The following is a 16,450-nucleotide window of genomic DNA, read 5'->3' as shown; positions in this document are numbered from 1 at the left end:
ACAAGCTGAAGGCAACAGTAGTGTTAAAACTCACATTGCTTCAGTGAATATGAGCTACATTTATGGATTTTATATTAAATATTTAAATGTGACAACTAATCAAGTAAAATGTAAATTGCCTATGGTTGTGGTTGAATTGTCTTGGGTATCAAGATACATTGTAAATACTGTATATTGTTTAATAGCTGACAGATTTGATATGAGGCCAGTGACACCCAGATAACTGTGGTAAAAAAAATATTTATCCCCAAAAACATGTCTGCTCTATAGGGGATATCTTCAGTCTTTTTCATGAATCATACTCCCGCAACAGGCAGCATGCCCTGGACCTCGCAACAGGCAGCATGCCCTGGACCTCGCAACATGCAGCATGCCCTGGACCTATGAACTATTGGAAGGTTGTGTTAACAACAAAGATAGACACTTTAAAACAAGTTTGCTCCCTTGACTCTTTAAAAAAAAACATAAGAAACCCAATATAGTATATTTACTGTGATAGTATTGATATCATTCATGGTGTAAGATATGTCTGTAAAGCCTCCATGATTCCTTGCAGATTTGGGTCACTTACACACACTGAGATACCAGACAATACACATATTGCATATTGACAGGGAGATATTTATACAGCAGTGTTTCCCAAACCTCTCTGTGAGTTCTCCCAACTGGTCAACGTATTTTCAAACCTAGATTAAAATCAGGTGCGCTCAGCCTGGCCTCAGAGCCATAGGAAACATACTATACATATAGGCGAGTTGGTTGTTTAGCAACAAAACCAACGCATGCGCAACTATGGGGCAAAATTAGATTGTTGACAACATGTCAACTATATTTAGTCTCCAAATGTTTATTGAAAACAAGTACATTTGCACAATGTGCCCTTGTGGTCTCTTAAATATGTTGTTACAGTTGTTGGTTAGCTAGCTAGTGAATTTTAGCCTTATTAGCATTGACATAAAATCAGTCAAAACACCTCAAAACAAGATGTGGTATCAAGAACAAGATTAAACTAGGTGAAACGAACCACCTATGATTCCCCACATGGCAGCTTGTCATTTTTGCTAGCTTTCTGATCATTCGGAATGATAACAAAGTATGACTTCCGACCACATCAATGTGCGTGCATCATTTTTGTGACATTGTCAGCCAACATGTCTATTTATGAGCACCTCTAAGACATATTATATATACTAATGGTCTAGTTATTTCAGACAGAAAGTATGGAGGTTGGTCGGGGAGGAAGGGTGGATTTAAACCGCGACTGTCTAGCAAAAGGTTGCATGTTCAAGTCACGTCGGGGACAACTGTAGCATTTTAGCAGGATTGGGTATGTTACTTTCTAAATGTCATCCGTTAGTTACTAGTTACCAGTCCAAAATTGTGAATAGTAATGTAACTTTTGGATTACCCAAACTCAGTCAAATAATCTGACTACTTTCAGTTTCTTTTGGATTACTTTCCCCTTAAGAAGCATTAGAAGAAGACAAAAAGGATCCATCAAATGCATTTGGTGTGTCATCATAGTCTCTGACTTTCAAAGTATCTGGAATCCTATTATTGATTAGAATGTTTTTGCTGGTAACGTAACTGATTACAGTTTGTTTGTAATCAAATGGCATGTAACTGACTAAGTAATCAGTTACTCCCAAACGTTGCATTTTAGTTTAACCCTTCCCCTAACCCTTATTCTAACCTTAACCCAATTCACCTCACCTGGATAATATCAGATGAGGGAATGGTACAGTATTCTGGTGTTATGTACTTGTCACAATGGGGCCTGATATTTAGTGTGTAATTTAGTATGTAATACACAGTAATACTAAATGCTCTACAGAATGCTCTTCTCTAACAGAAGAAAAGGTTGGTGCCAAATAAGCCTATTCTACCAGAACACAAATTGCACTGTCCATCATTTCTAGAGAGATTTATGATTTGAATGACTTGCTGTATGATCAAACAAGGTCTTCAATTAAATAACTGTCCATAACATAAGGATTACCAGAGAGCTATTTGACAGGGTTGGAGCCCCAACCAGTAAGGTGATTGGTGGACGTTATAAGGAAGGTGAAGAATGTAGATCCATGACAGGAATGCATCAGTGTTGGAGCCTCTGGCAGTGGCACACACACATCTGTTAGTCACACTACAGTGTCATGGGTCTCCTGCCCCTCTCTGTCGCCCCCATGTGGTGGGTATTGTCTTCTCTCCATCGCTCTCTCTGTCGACCCCCTCTGCACACACACACACACACACACCCGTGTGTGTGTGTGTGTGTGTGTGTGTGAGAGAGAGTGAGTGAGTGAGTGAGTGAGTGAGTGAGTGAGTGAGTGAGTGAGTGAGTGAGTGAGTGAGTGTGCATGTGTGTGTATACATAATGCACACAGGGGTTGGCAGGTACATGCATGTGTGTGTTATGGCTTGCATCATGTGCATATGTGTGTGTGTGTGAGGTAGAGACAGGCAGGAAAAGGTGCATGCATGACAGTGTGAATGTCTCTATCCATGTGCCCACGTGTCAGAGTGAAACCGTGTCAGAGTGAAACTACAGTATGTGTGAGTGAGACTACACTAGCTGTGAGTGAGACTACAGTATGTGTGTGAGTAAGATGACAGTATGTGTGAGTGAGACTACAGTAGGTGTGAATGAGACTACACTAGGTGCGAGTGAGACTACAGTATGTGTGTGAGTGAGACTACACTAGGTGTAAGTGAGACTACAGTATGTGTGTGAGTGAGACTACACCAGGTGTGTGAGACTACTCTAGGTTTTAGTGAGACTACAGTATGTGTGAGTGAGACTACTGTATGTGTGTGAGTGAGACTACACTAGGTGTGAGTGAGACTACAGTATGTGTGAGTGAGACTACAGTAGGTGTGAATGAGACTACACTAGGTGCGAGTGAGACTACAGTATGTGTGTGAGTGAGACTACACTAGGTGTAAGTGAGACTACAGTATGTGTGTGAGTGAGACTACAGTATGTGTGAGTGAGACTACACTAGGTGTAATTGAGACTACAGTATGTGTGTGAGTGAGACTACAGTATGTTTGAGTGAGACTACAGTAGGTGTGAATGAGACTACACTAGGTGTGAGTGAGACTTCAGTATGTGTGAGTGAGACTACAGTAGGTGTGAATGAGACTACACTAGGTGTGAGTGAGACTTCAGTATGTGTGAGTGAGACTACAGTAGGTGTGAATGAGACTACACTAGGTGTGAGTGAGACTACAGTATGTGTGAGGGAGACTACAGTAGGTGTGATTGAGACTACACTAGGTGTGAGTGAGACTACAGTATGTGTGAGTGAGACGACAGTATGTGTGAGTGAGACTACAGTAGGTGTGAGTGAGACTACACTAGGTGTGAGTGAGACTACACTAGGTGTGAGTGAGAGTACACTAGGTGTGAGTGAGACTACACTAGCTGTGAATGAGACTACACTAGGTGTGAGTGAGACTACAGTATGTGTGAGTGAGACGACAGTATGTGTGAGTGAGACTACAGCAGGTGTGAGTGAGACTACACTAGGTGTGAGTGAGACTACACTAGGTGTGAGTGAGAGTACACTAGGTGTGAGTGAGACTACACTAGCTGTGAGTGAGACTACACTAGGTGTGAGTGAGACGACAGTATGTGTGAGTGAGACTACAGTAGGTGTGAATGAGACTACACTAGGTGTGAGTGAGACTACAGTATGCGTGAGTGAGACTACAGTAGCTGTGAATGAGACTACACTAGATGTGAGTGAGACTACACTAGGTGTGAGTGAGACTACACTAGGTGTGAGTGAGACTACACTAGGTGTGAGTGAGACTACAGCATGTGTGTGAGTAAGATGACAGTATGTGTGAGTGAGACTACAGTAGGTGTGAATGAGACTACACTAGGTGTAAGTGAGACTACAGTATGTGTGTGAGTGAGACTACACTAGGTGTAAGTGAGACTACAGTATGTGTGTGAGTGAGACTCCACCAGGTGTGTGAGACTACTCTAGGTTTTAGTGAGACTACAGTATGTGTGAGTGAGACTACTGTATGTGTGTGAGTGAGACTACACTAGGTGTGAGTGAGACTACAGTATGTGTGAGTGAGACTACAGTAGCTGTGAATGAGACTACACTAGGTGCGAGTGAGACTACAGTATGTGTGTGAGTGAGACTACACTAGGTGTAAGTGAGACTACAGTATGTGTGTGAGTGAGACTACAGTATGTGTGAGTGAGACTACACTAGGTGTAATTGAGACTACAGTATGTGTGTGAGTGAGACTACAGTATGTTTGAGTGAGACTACAGTAGGTGTGAGTGAGACTACAGTATGTGTGAGTGAGTCTATAGTGTGTATGTGAGTGAGACTACAGTAGGTGTGAATGAGACTACACTAGGTGTGAGTGAGACTTCAGTATGTGTGAGTGAGACTACAGTAGGTGTGAATGAGACTACACTAGGTGTGAGTGAGACTACAGTATGTGTGAGGGAGACTACAGTAGGTGTGATTGAGACTACACTAGGTGTGAGTGAGACTACAGTATGTGTGAGTGAGACGACAGTATGTGTGAGTGAGACTACAGTAGGTGTGAGTGAGACTACACTAGGTGTGAGTGAGACTACACTAGGTGTGAGTGAGAGTACACTAGGTGTGAGTGAGACTACACTAGCTGTGAATGAGACTACACTAGGTGTGAGTGAGACTACAGTATGTGTGAGTGAGACGAGAGTATGTGTGAGGGAGACTACAGTAGGTGTGAATGAGACTACACTAGGTGTGAGTGAGACTACAGTATGTGTGTGAGTAAGATGACAGTATGTGTGAGTGAGACTACAGTAGGTGTGAATGAGACTACACTAGGTGCGAGTGAGACTACAGTATGTGTGTGAGTGAGACTACACTAGGTGTAAGTGAGACTACAGTATGTGTGTGAGTGAGACTACACCAGGTGTGTGAGACTACTCTAGGTTTTAGTGAGACTACAGTATGTGTGAGTGAGACTACTGTATGTGTGTGAGTGAGACTACACTAGGTGTGAGTGAGACTACAGTAGGTGTGAGTGAGACTACAGTAGGTGTGAATGAGACTACATTAGGTGCGAGTGAGACTACAGTATGTGTGTGAGTGAGACTACACTAGGTGTAAGTGAGACTACAGTATGTGTGTGAGTGAGACTACAGTATGTGTGAGTGAGACTACACTAGGTGTAATTGAGACTACAGTATGTGTGTGAGTGAGACTACAGTATGTTTGAGTGAGACTACAGTAGGTGTGAGTGAGACTACAGTATGTGTGAGTGAGTCTACAGTGTGTATGTGAGTGAGACTACAGTAGGTGTGAATGAGACTACACTAGGTGTGAGTGAGACTTCAGTATGTGTGAGTGAGACTACAGTAGGTGTGAATGAGACTACACTAGGTGTGAGTGAGACTACAGTATGTGTGAGGGAGACTACAGTAGGTGTGATTGAGACTACACTAGGTGTGAGTGAGACTACAGTATGTGTGAGTGAGACGACAGTATGTGTGAGTGAGACTACAGTAGGTGTGAGTGAGACTACACTAGGTGTGAGTGAGACTACACTAGGTGTGAGTGAGAGTACACTAGGTGTGAGTGAGACTACACTAGCTGTGAATGAGACTACACTAGGTGTGAGTGAGACTACAGTATGTGTGAGTGAGACGAGAGTATGTGTGAGGGAGACTACAGTAGGTGTGAATGAGACTACACTAGGTGTGAGTGAGACTACAGTATGTGTGAGTGAGACGACAGTATGTGTGAGTGAGACTACAGCAGGTGTGAGTGAGACTACACTAGGTGTGAGTGAGACTACACTAGGTGTGAGTGAGAGTACACTAGGTGTGAGTGAGACTACACTAGCTGTGAGTGAGACTACACTAGGTGTGAGTGAGACTACAGTATGTGTGAGTGAGACGACACTATGTGTGAGTGAGACTACAGTAGGTGTGAATGAGACTACACTAGGTGTGAGTGAGACTACAGTATGCGTGAGTGAGACTACAGTAGCTGTGAATGAGACTACACTAGATGTGAGGGAGACTACACTAGGTGTGAGTGAGACTACACTAGGTGTGAGTGAGACTACACTAGGTGTGAGTGAGACTACAGTGTGTATGTGAGTGAGACCACAGTATGTGTGTGAGTGAGACTACAGAATGTGTGAGTGAGACTACACTAGGTGTGAGTGAGACTACACTAGGTGTGAATGAGACTACAGTATGTGTGAGGGAGACTACAGTAGGTGTGATTGAGACTACACTAGGTGTGAGTGAGACTACAGTATGTGTGAGTGAGACGACAGTATGTGTGAGTGAGACTACAGTAGGTGTGAGTGAGACTACACTAGGTGTGAATGAGACTACACTAGGTGTGAGTGAGACTACACTAGGTGTGAGTGAGACTACACTAGGTGTGAGTGAGACTACAGTAGGTGTGAGTGAGACTACTGTATGTGTGTGAGTGAGACTACAGTAGGTGTGAGTGAGACTACACTAGGTGTGAGTGAGATGACAGTATGTATGAGTGAGACTACACTAGGTGTGAGTGAGACGACAGTATGTGTGAGTGAGACTACAGTAGGTGTGAGTGAGACCACACTAGGTATGAGTGAGACTACTGTATGTGTGAGTGAGACAACACTATGTGTGAGTGAGACTACAGTAGGTGTGAGTGAGACTACTGTATGTGTGAGTGAGACTACTGTATGTGTGTGAGTGAGACTACAGTAGGTGTGAGTGAGACTACAGTATGTGTGAGTGAGACTACAGTATGTGTGAGTGAGACTACAGTATGTGTGAGTGAGACTACAGTATGTGTGAGTGAGACTACAGTAGGTGTGAGTGAGACCACACTAAGTGTGAGTGAGACTACTGTATGTGTGAGTGAGACAACACTAGGTGTGAGTGAGACTACAGTATGTGTGAGTGAGACTACACTAGGTGTGAGTGAGACTACAGTAGGTGTGAGTGAGACTACAGTAGGTGTGAGTGAGACTACAGTATTAATGTGAGTGAGACTACAGTATGTTTGTGCGTGAGACTACAGTAGGTGTGAGTGAGACTACAGTGTGTATGTGAGTGAGACTATACTAGGTGTGAGTGAGACTACAGTATGTGTGTGAGTTAAACTACAGTATGTGTGTGAGTGAGACTACAGTAGGTGTGAGTGAGACTACACTAGGTGTGAGTGAAACTACAGTAGGTGTGAGTGAGACTAAAAGCACAGATCTCTGCAAAAAATACCATAAAACAATCTCTGCATCATGATAATTTAAAGTAAGTCAACTGCATGTGATGCAATTGCGAGTGGCAGTATTTGGAACACACACTGAATAATTTGCCTTCCTGTCTATTTGAAATGTTATGGTATTTTGATCAGAACGGTGATATTTTGCATGACAAACATGTTGCCTGGAATGAGCCCAACATATATAGCCATCAATACAGGGCTAAACTCGAATCATACTATACCGGCTCGGACGCTCGACAGATGTGGCAGGGCTTGCAAACTATCACGGATTACAAAAGGGAAACCCAGCCGTGAGATGCCCAGCGACGCGATCCTACCAGAAGAGCTAAATGTCTTCAATGCTCGCAAGCAACACTGAACCATGCATGAGAGCACCAGCTGTTCCGGAAGACTGTGTGATCTCGCTCTCCATAGCCAATGTGAGTAAGACCTTTAAACAGGTTAACATTCACAAAGCCACAGGGCCAGATGGAATACCAGGATGCATACTCAGAGCATGCTCTGACTAGCTTGCAAGTGTCTTCACTGACATTTTAAATTTTCAAGTTTTAATAATGTCACGTGCACAAGTACAGTGAAATGCTTTTCTTGCAAGCTCTAAACCCAACAATCCAGTAAAAAAAATTAAAAAATAAGAAATCATCTATCCTTGACCCGGTCTGTAATACCAACTTGTTTCAAGCAGACTACCACAGACCACTATAGTCCCCGTGCCCAAGAACGCCAAAGTGACCTGCCTAAATTGCTATCGCCCCGTAGTACTACCATCTATAGCCATGAAATGCTTTGAAAGGCTGGTCATGGCTCAGATCAACACCATCATCCCAGACACCCTGGACCCACTCCAATTCGCACATAGCCCGCACAGATCCACAGATGACGCAATCTTTATTGCACTTCACACTGCCCTCACCCACCTGGACAAAAGAATACCTATGTAAGAATTATGTTCATTGACTACAGCTCAGAATTCAACACCATAGTCCCCTCCAAGCTCATCACCAAGCTCAGGACAATGGGGCTCAACACCTCCCTCTGCCACTGGATCCTGGACTATGCTTACCAGTAGCCAGTGATATAGTGTTCCAAAACATAGGTGGGTTAACTCTGATTGCCGGTAGTGGGGAAAAAAGTAACTCTCCCCATGCTTTCAATGTTTTTTTTTTAGGTGGGTAAACAGCATTTACTTGCGTTTTCCCTCCACTAGGCCTACACCCCTGCCAGTAGCCTACCCTCTCAGCCAAATCATTTTTAAACACATGAACACACGCAGAATAGGTAGTCTACATTCAAAACAATACATGAGTTCAATTAAAACATCGTCCATATTTAATGAGTTAAATGCTTGGAGTTTTCACCGTGTTTCATCGTGTGACATAAAACACAACCTTTCTTTCTTTACATTGTTATTATTTGTCATTACTCTCAGGAATCAAGGTAAGACACAAGTACAGACTGTGTGAAGTAACAATGTTTATTGTAACCACCGGGCCAGGCAAACGACAGGTCAAGGCAGGCAGGGGTCGACAATCCAGAGTAGAGGCAAAGGTACAGGGTCAGGACAGGCAAGGGTCAAAAACCAGGAGGACGAGAGAAAAAGAAGCTGGGAAAAGACAGGAGCTGACAGGGCGACCGCTGGTAAGCTTGACAAACAAGACCAACTGGCAACAGACAAACACAAAACACAGGTATAAGTACACAGGGGATAATGGGGAAGATGGGCGACACCTAGAGGGGGGTGGAGACAACCACAAAGACAGGTGAAACAGATCAGGGCATGACAATTACTAAGCATTTACCAATTGAATTAGAAAATGCGACTTAAACCCTGTATGAATCATGGATCTTGGAGATCTTGGAAAATGCACTGTAAGTATAACTATGCCTAAGTAACATTTCATGATGTTTCTTGTGAAAAACAGTTCTCATGGGCACACAAATCCACAATAATGTAGGACTATGCCATTGCAAAATGTAATGCTTCTAACCCAAAGAGTCAACTATAGGCCTACTATCATTAACATATACTTGTTGGATGGATTGGATGATCATTGTTGTCTAGCTGTAGGATAGTTGTCTAGCGGTATTGTCGATCATCATCAGCTGATCCAGGAAAGGAAACAAATATTGATAGAAAGTAATAAAGCTGTATAAATGGTCTGGTACTTCTGTCCCCGGACGGCACAGAGAAGAACAGTACCCACGCGCATCTGAAAAACAAAACAATGAGCGCTCTAATCAACAGACCGACAAAAACAAACAATGATAAATCAACAGATAAAACTAATGCACTGGAATAAAGCCTATTTTTAATCAGGGACGCATGGGAAAAAAATGTGAAAATTAGGAAGTACAAAGGAAAATCTATGCATGAAGAATACTGCCACATATAAATAAATGGTTTAAACCATGACAGAGAGGTAGGGGTGTTTGAGTTGAAGATTTTCATATTTACCACTAAATTATTTAGAGAACCCCCCCAAAGTTCAAATTTTGTTGCATTTAGGGGAGCTAACATCTCATTCAGGGGAGCTGAGCCCCCCCTTGTCCCCCATAATTCACACGTTACTGGTACTTTCTGTATATAGCCATGTATTTTTACTAGTTGTTGTTATTCATTATTCACTGTATTTACTCCCTGTTACTATTTTATCACATTTATCTTTATCTTTAACTCTGCATTTCATGTTAGTCGACACCTGAAGCTTGATAAATAAAATGTGATTTTGATTTGAAATCCTAGAAACCAAATGCTCTGTGCGTGTGTGTCTGTGTTTGTACGGATACTCAAGTGTGTGTGTTGTATAAATGGGCTTAACCAGTTTAGTCCATCTTACATTAAGTGGATCTATTGGTTGCCCTTTTAATGCTTCGGTCAGCTCTGGTCAATGGTCCTGCTGCACATGTAGTACCTTATGCAGTGTGTGAGTGCCAGGATGAGGGGATGGGCTGATCTGGCCAAGGATGAGCCAACCTGTATTAAGACAAATTAAACACAGAGTGCGAACAAAAAGTGTGTGTGTGTGTTTGTGTATATGTGTGTGTGCGTGTGTGGGTGTGTGTGTGTGTGTGTGTGTGTGTGTGTGTGTGTGTGTGCATGTGCGTGGGCCTGCATGACATCCCGTTTTCTCCCTGTAGACATAAGGGGTGTGTATACAGTTTGGGAAGGCTCAAGAGGCGTGTGTGTGTGTGTTTGTGTCATCCAATGATAGCTCAGAGTATGGTTTAGCATGAGATCGTTATTAAAATCAGAACCTGGTTAACAAGCTGTTGGTTTCCCAGGAACGTACCAGTGTATTTCCTATAGTGGACGTATCATTTTGAGTGTGTGTCTGTGGGCGTGTGCGAGAGTGTGCGTGTGTGCTACATTCACTTATGGAAGTGTTAAATCTGGAACGTCTGGAAAATTTGAGCATTCCAATAAACAGAACAGAATGGAGTTTGTTATTTCTGGATTGGCTGTATAAAGTTGTGATGCATTGTTTAACTGAGCTGACATAATGTTCTGTATACATGTTTAAATGGTTAATGAAACCATATGCTGTACTTACTGGCTAGACATAAAAAAAACTACAGAAATAGAGGGATTTAGCTCATTAGCTGAATAAGATGGCTTAACTTAGTGTCCCACCTCGCCAACAGCCAGTGAAATTGCAGGGCACCAAATTCAAAACAACAGAAATCCCATAATTCAAGTATTTTACACCATTTTAAAGACAAACTTTTTGTAAAACCAGCCACAGTGTCCGATTTCAAATAGGCTTTACAGCGAAAGCACACTAAACGATTATGTTAGGTCAGCACCTAGTCACAGAAAACCATACAGCCATTTTCCAGCCAAGGAAAGGGCTCACAAAAATCAGAAATAGCGATTAAATTCATCACTAACCTTTGATGATCTTCATCAGATGGCACTCACAGGACTTCATGTTACACAATAAATGTGTGTTTTGTTCGATAAAGTTAATCTTTATGTTCAAAAACCTTATTTTAAATTGGTGTGTTATGATCAGAAATGCATTGTCTCAAACAAACATCCGGTGAAAGTGAGAGAGCCACATCAAATTACAGAAATACTCATAATAAACATTGATAAAAGATACAAGTGTTATACATGGAAATATAGATACACTTCTCCTTATTAATGCAACCGCTGTGTCAGATTTCAAAATGGCTTCACGGTGAAAGCACACCTTGCAATTATGTTAGGTCAGCACTAGTCACAGAAGAACATCCAGCCATTTTCCTAAGAAGGAGAGGTGTCAGAAGAGTCAGAAATAGCGTTATAAATATTCACTTACCTTTGAGGATCTTGATCGGAATGCACTCCCAGGAATCCCAGTTCCACAATAAATGTTTGTTTTGTTCGATAAAGTCCATAATTGATGTCCAAATACCTCCTTTTTGTTTGCGCGTTTAGCCCACTTCTTCTCCTCCCAGCTTTGATGCACCTATACTAACCTCGCGTTCTGGATGGTAGTGGGGTGAACAGGCAGTGGCTCGGGTGGTTGTTGTCCTTCATGATATTTTTGGCCTCCTGTGACATCGGGTGTTGTAGGTGTCCTGGAGGGCAGGTTAGTTTGCCACCGGTGATGCATTGTGCAGACCGCACTACCCTCTGGAGAGTCTTGCAGGTGGGGGGCGGTGCAGTTGCCGTACCAGGCAGTGATCGATTGTGCATCTGTAAAAGTTTGTGAGGTATTTAGATGATAAGCCAAATTTCTATTGCGCCTTCTTCACCACGCTGTCTGTGTGGGTGAACCATTTCAGTTTGTCTGTGAAGTTTACGCCGAGGAACTTGAAACTTTCCACCTTCTCCGCTACTGTCCCGTAGATGTGGATAGGTGGGTGCTCCCTCTGCTGTTTCCTGAAGTCCACGATCATCTCCTTTGTTTTGTTGACGTTAAGTGAGAGGTTATTTTCCTGACACCACACTCCAAGCGCCCTCACCTCCTCCCTGTAGGCCGTCTCGTCATTGCTGGTAATCAAGCCTACCACTGTAGTGTCGTCTGCAAACTTGATGATTGAGTTTGAGGTGTGCATGGCCACGCAGTCATGGGTGAATAGGGAGTACAGGAGTGGACTGAGAAAGCACCCTTGTAGGGCCCCAGTGTTGAGGATCAACAGAGTGGAGATGTTGTTTCCTACCTTCACCAACTGGGGACGGCCCGTCAAAGTCCATGGCCCAGTTGCACAGGGCGGGGTCAAGACCCAGGGTCTCGAGCTTAATGACGAGTTTGGAGGGTACTATGGTGTTGAATGCTGAGCTGTAATCAATGAACAGCATTCTTACATAGGTATTCCTCTTGTCCAGATGGGATAGGGCAGTGTGCAGTGTGATGACAATTGCATCATCTGTGGACCTATTGGGGCGGTAGCAAATTGGAGTGGGTCTAGGGTAGCAGGTAGGGTGGAGGTAATGTGATCCTTGACTAGTCTCTCAAGGCACTTCATGATGACAGAAGTGAGTGCTACGGGGCGATAGTCATTTAGTTCAGTTACCTTAGCTTTCTTGGGAACAGAAACAATGGTGGCCATCTTGAAGCATGTGGGGACAGCAGACTGGGATAGGGATTGATTGAATATGTCTGTAAACACACCAGCCAGCTGGTCTGCGCATGCTCTGAGGATGCGCCTAGGGATGCCGTCTGGGCCGGCAGCCTTGCACGGGTCAACACGTTTAAATGTTTTACTCACGTCGGCCATGGAGAAGGAGAGCCCAGATTCTATGGTAGTGGGCCGTATCGGTGGCACTGTATTGTCCTCAAAGCGCGCAAAGAAGTTGTTTAATTTGTCTGGGAGCAAGACATCAATGTTCGCGACGGGGCTGGTTTTCTTTTTGTTATCCGTGATTATCTGTAGACCCTGCCACATACAGTACGTCTTGTGTTTGAATTGCGACTCCAATTTGCCTCTATACTGATGCTTTGCTTGTTTGGTTGCCTTGCAGAGGGAATAACTACACTGTTTGTATTTGGTCATGTTTCCACTTAAAACCATGACCTAGGCCTTCAACTAGATGGGATGGTGAGATGGAGGAGAAATCGAGGGACAGTTGCTTAAGTTTGGGACAACCATGGGGGACATGAAGAAGAAAATGATCTAAAGACAAGAAGGATGGAGGTGAACACAGAAGCAAGCAAGGACATGGCTTTTTAAAACGGTTTGAAAGCAATACATATGGTCAAAGCTCTCGAGGATTATCAGAAGTGTCTGGAAGCTACTGCAATTTGTCAAGTTGAGAATCTTGAGCAATTCGGTAAGGTGTGAGTAGGACGAATGTTCATTGTCAAATTAATCATAGGTTTTTGTAACCATAAGCTTCCCAGTAGGAAGCATTGATGTCTTGCTCCCAGACTATGACTGTTTATTTCCAAGAAAACCATCGTGTGAGTTAGAAGCATGTTCATTGTTAACTGAATCATGGGTTTTTGTAGCGATAGGCTACACAGCTGTAGGCCACGGTGGTTCCTTTGGAAACGGTCAAAAAAGAAGTCCACACATGCTCCTCCTCAAATCCTCTCTGCAGTCCAATATTGACGCGGGAAGTCTTTTCAATATAAGATGGCCGCCAGAAAGGCATGAGCTGTGTTCGAATACTCATACTAACCGCACTAACCATACTATTTGTGACGTGAATTGAGTATATAGTATGTTTATTGGTCATAGTATGAATATAGTTAGTATGCCAAAAGTTCCCGGATGTCGCCAAAATATGAAGTATACAGGCATAGGACACTATTTCCGTACTTTAGGGCCCATAATGCAATTCTTCAGAAAATGGGTGTGGCTTCACATCGTTTTCAGATTTAAAGAAAATGGCGGAAAATATGCAGCTGAAGTACAACGAGAGTGGATACAAATTCATTGCTTTAACTAATCATGACAAATGTTAAGAAAAGTTTGAGCAATGTAATAAAGTAATGACTTCAAATAAGTTACCTTACACGTTATGTTGACTGACAATTTGTTAGCTACGCTGTCCTTACGAACCACATAGCATATCATTACAGCAGTATGTACTGGTATGTCAAACTTTCCGGTATATTAACTATAGGCTATCTAACTACCCAGCGTTTATTGACTTGATTATTCCAGTCAATCTTAGCTTTGCTAAATGGTATAGTCGTTGTGTGTTCTCAATGGACATTCGGGTGCTTTCGTAAATTCGGGCTGGATATCTACTCTCGTCTGAGTGTACCAGAAATCAGAATAATGAATTTAGGAGTGCTCAACACCCCTTTGAAAATGGCCAGTGTCAGTAAACGTTGGCAAAACACCCATTGAAAATGGCTGGTGTCAAGTAAACGTTGGCAAAACACCCATTGAAAATGGCCGGTGTCAAGTAAACGTTGGCAAAACACCCTTTGAAAATGGCCAGTGTCAGTAAACATTGGCAAAACACCCATTGAAAATGGCTGGTGTCAAGTAAACGTTGGCAAAACACCCTTTGAAAATGGCCAGTGTCAGTAAACGTTGGCAAAACACCCATTGAAAATGGCCAGTGTCAGTAAACGTTGGCAAAACACCCATTGAAAATGGCTGGTGTCAAGTAAACGTTGGCAAAACACCCTTTGAAAATGGCTGGTGTCAAGTAAACGTTGGCAAACCACCCTTTGAAAATGGCCAGTGTCAGTAAACGTTGGCAAAACACCCATTGAAAATGGCTGGTGTCAAGTAAACGTTGGCAAAACACCCATTGAAAATGGCCAGTGTCAGTAAACGTTGGCAAAACACCCATTGAAAATGGCTGGTGTCAAGTAAACGTTGGCAAAACACCCATTGAAAATGGCCAGTGTCAGTAAACGTTGGCAAAACACCCATTGAAAATGGCTGGTGTCAAGTAAACATTGGTAAAACACCCATTGAAAATGGCCAGTGTCAGTAAACGTTGGCAAAACACCCATTGAAAATGGCTGGTGTCAAGTAAACGTTGGCAAAACACCCATTGAAAATGGCTGGTGTCAAGTAAACGTTGGCAAAACACCCATTGAAAATGGCTGGTGTCAAGTAAACATTGGCAAAACACCCATTGAAAATGGCCAGTGTCAGTAAACGTTGGCAAAACACCCATTGAAAATGGCTGGTGTCAAGTAAACGTTGGCAAAACACCCTTTGAAAATGGCTGGTGTCAAGTAAACGTTGGCAAAACACCCTTTGAAAATGGCTGGTGTCAAGTAAACGTTGGCAAAACACCCATTGAAAATGGCTGGTGTCAAGTAAACGTCCGGAAAAAAAGCTTCATAAATTGTTGCCAGAGAGCGAAACGCTCTGAATTTACAAACGGACAACCTGACAACGCTCTGAATTTACAAGCGCACACTGACACTCCACATTGAATTTAAGAACACACCCGAAGTTGTAAAATGTCTAACTAGTCATTTGTTATGCCAACTAGCTAACAAGAGGTTGCATAGCAACAGCGTCAACTTCTTGTAGACAGGTTGAAGAGCTAGTACGCTCAAATGAAAGCATACTGTTTGTTTATAGTATACTAAAATGAACTAATAGTATATAGTGTGTAGTATATACTCATGAAGTATGTAGTATATGGTATGTTAGTATGGGTATTCAAACACAGCTATGGTTTCCACTAGTAACCACAGCCACAAAGTCATAATTGGCTATATCGTAAAAATATTTGAAAACAAAAAGTACTTATTTGGTCTTAATTTAAGGTTAGGGTCAGGCATAGGGTTATCAGTGTGGTTAAGGTTAGGTTTAAAATCACATTTTAAGAAGATATTCTTTAGAAATGGGTTGGGTTTATGTTTTGTGGCTGTGGTAACTAGTGGCGACTGAAAGACGTGTGTGTGGAGACACACATGGGACTGTGACCAATTGAATCCAGACGACAGCCCTGCAGTGACGCAAGAGTTGAACATAAACAAAGAAAGTTGAAATTGGGAAACCACTATAATTTCAGTCTTCTTCAGCAATTTCAACAAAATCTTCTAGAAGAGCCATTGTCTTGAAACGTGTACTGTAGATGCAATGCAGTCTGCAGATGGATAGTTGGATATGGAAGGAGATGAAGAGCACTTTGAAGTGTGTGAAGATAAATGGAGGGAGGAGGAGAAGGAGGGGGTCTGACGGCACTTGAGTGATTTACAGTGGGGATCAGAGGAGGTTGGTGGGAGGAGCTATAGGAGGACGGCTCATCATAATGGCTGGAATGGAATGAATTGAACAGA

This window comes from Oncorhynchus clarkii, chromosome 33 (assembly GCF_045791955.1).
Source record: "Oncorhynchus clarkii lewisi isolate Uvic-CL-2024 chromosome 33, UVic_Ocla_1.0, whole genome shotgun sequence".
In the NCBI taxonomy this organism is placed as follows: Eukaryota; Metazoa; Chordata; class Actinopteri; order Salmoniformes; family Salmonidae; genus Oncorhynchus; species Oncorhynchus clarkii.
The sequence above is the reverse complement of the archived record's forward strand: the minus strand, read 5'-3'. Positions refer to the sequence as shown.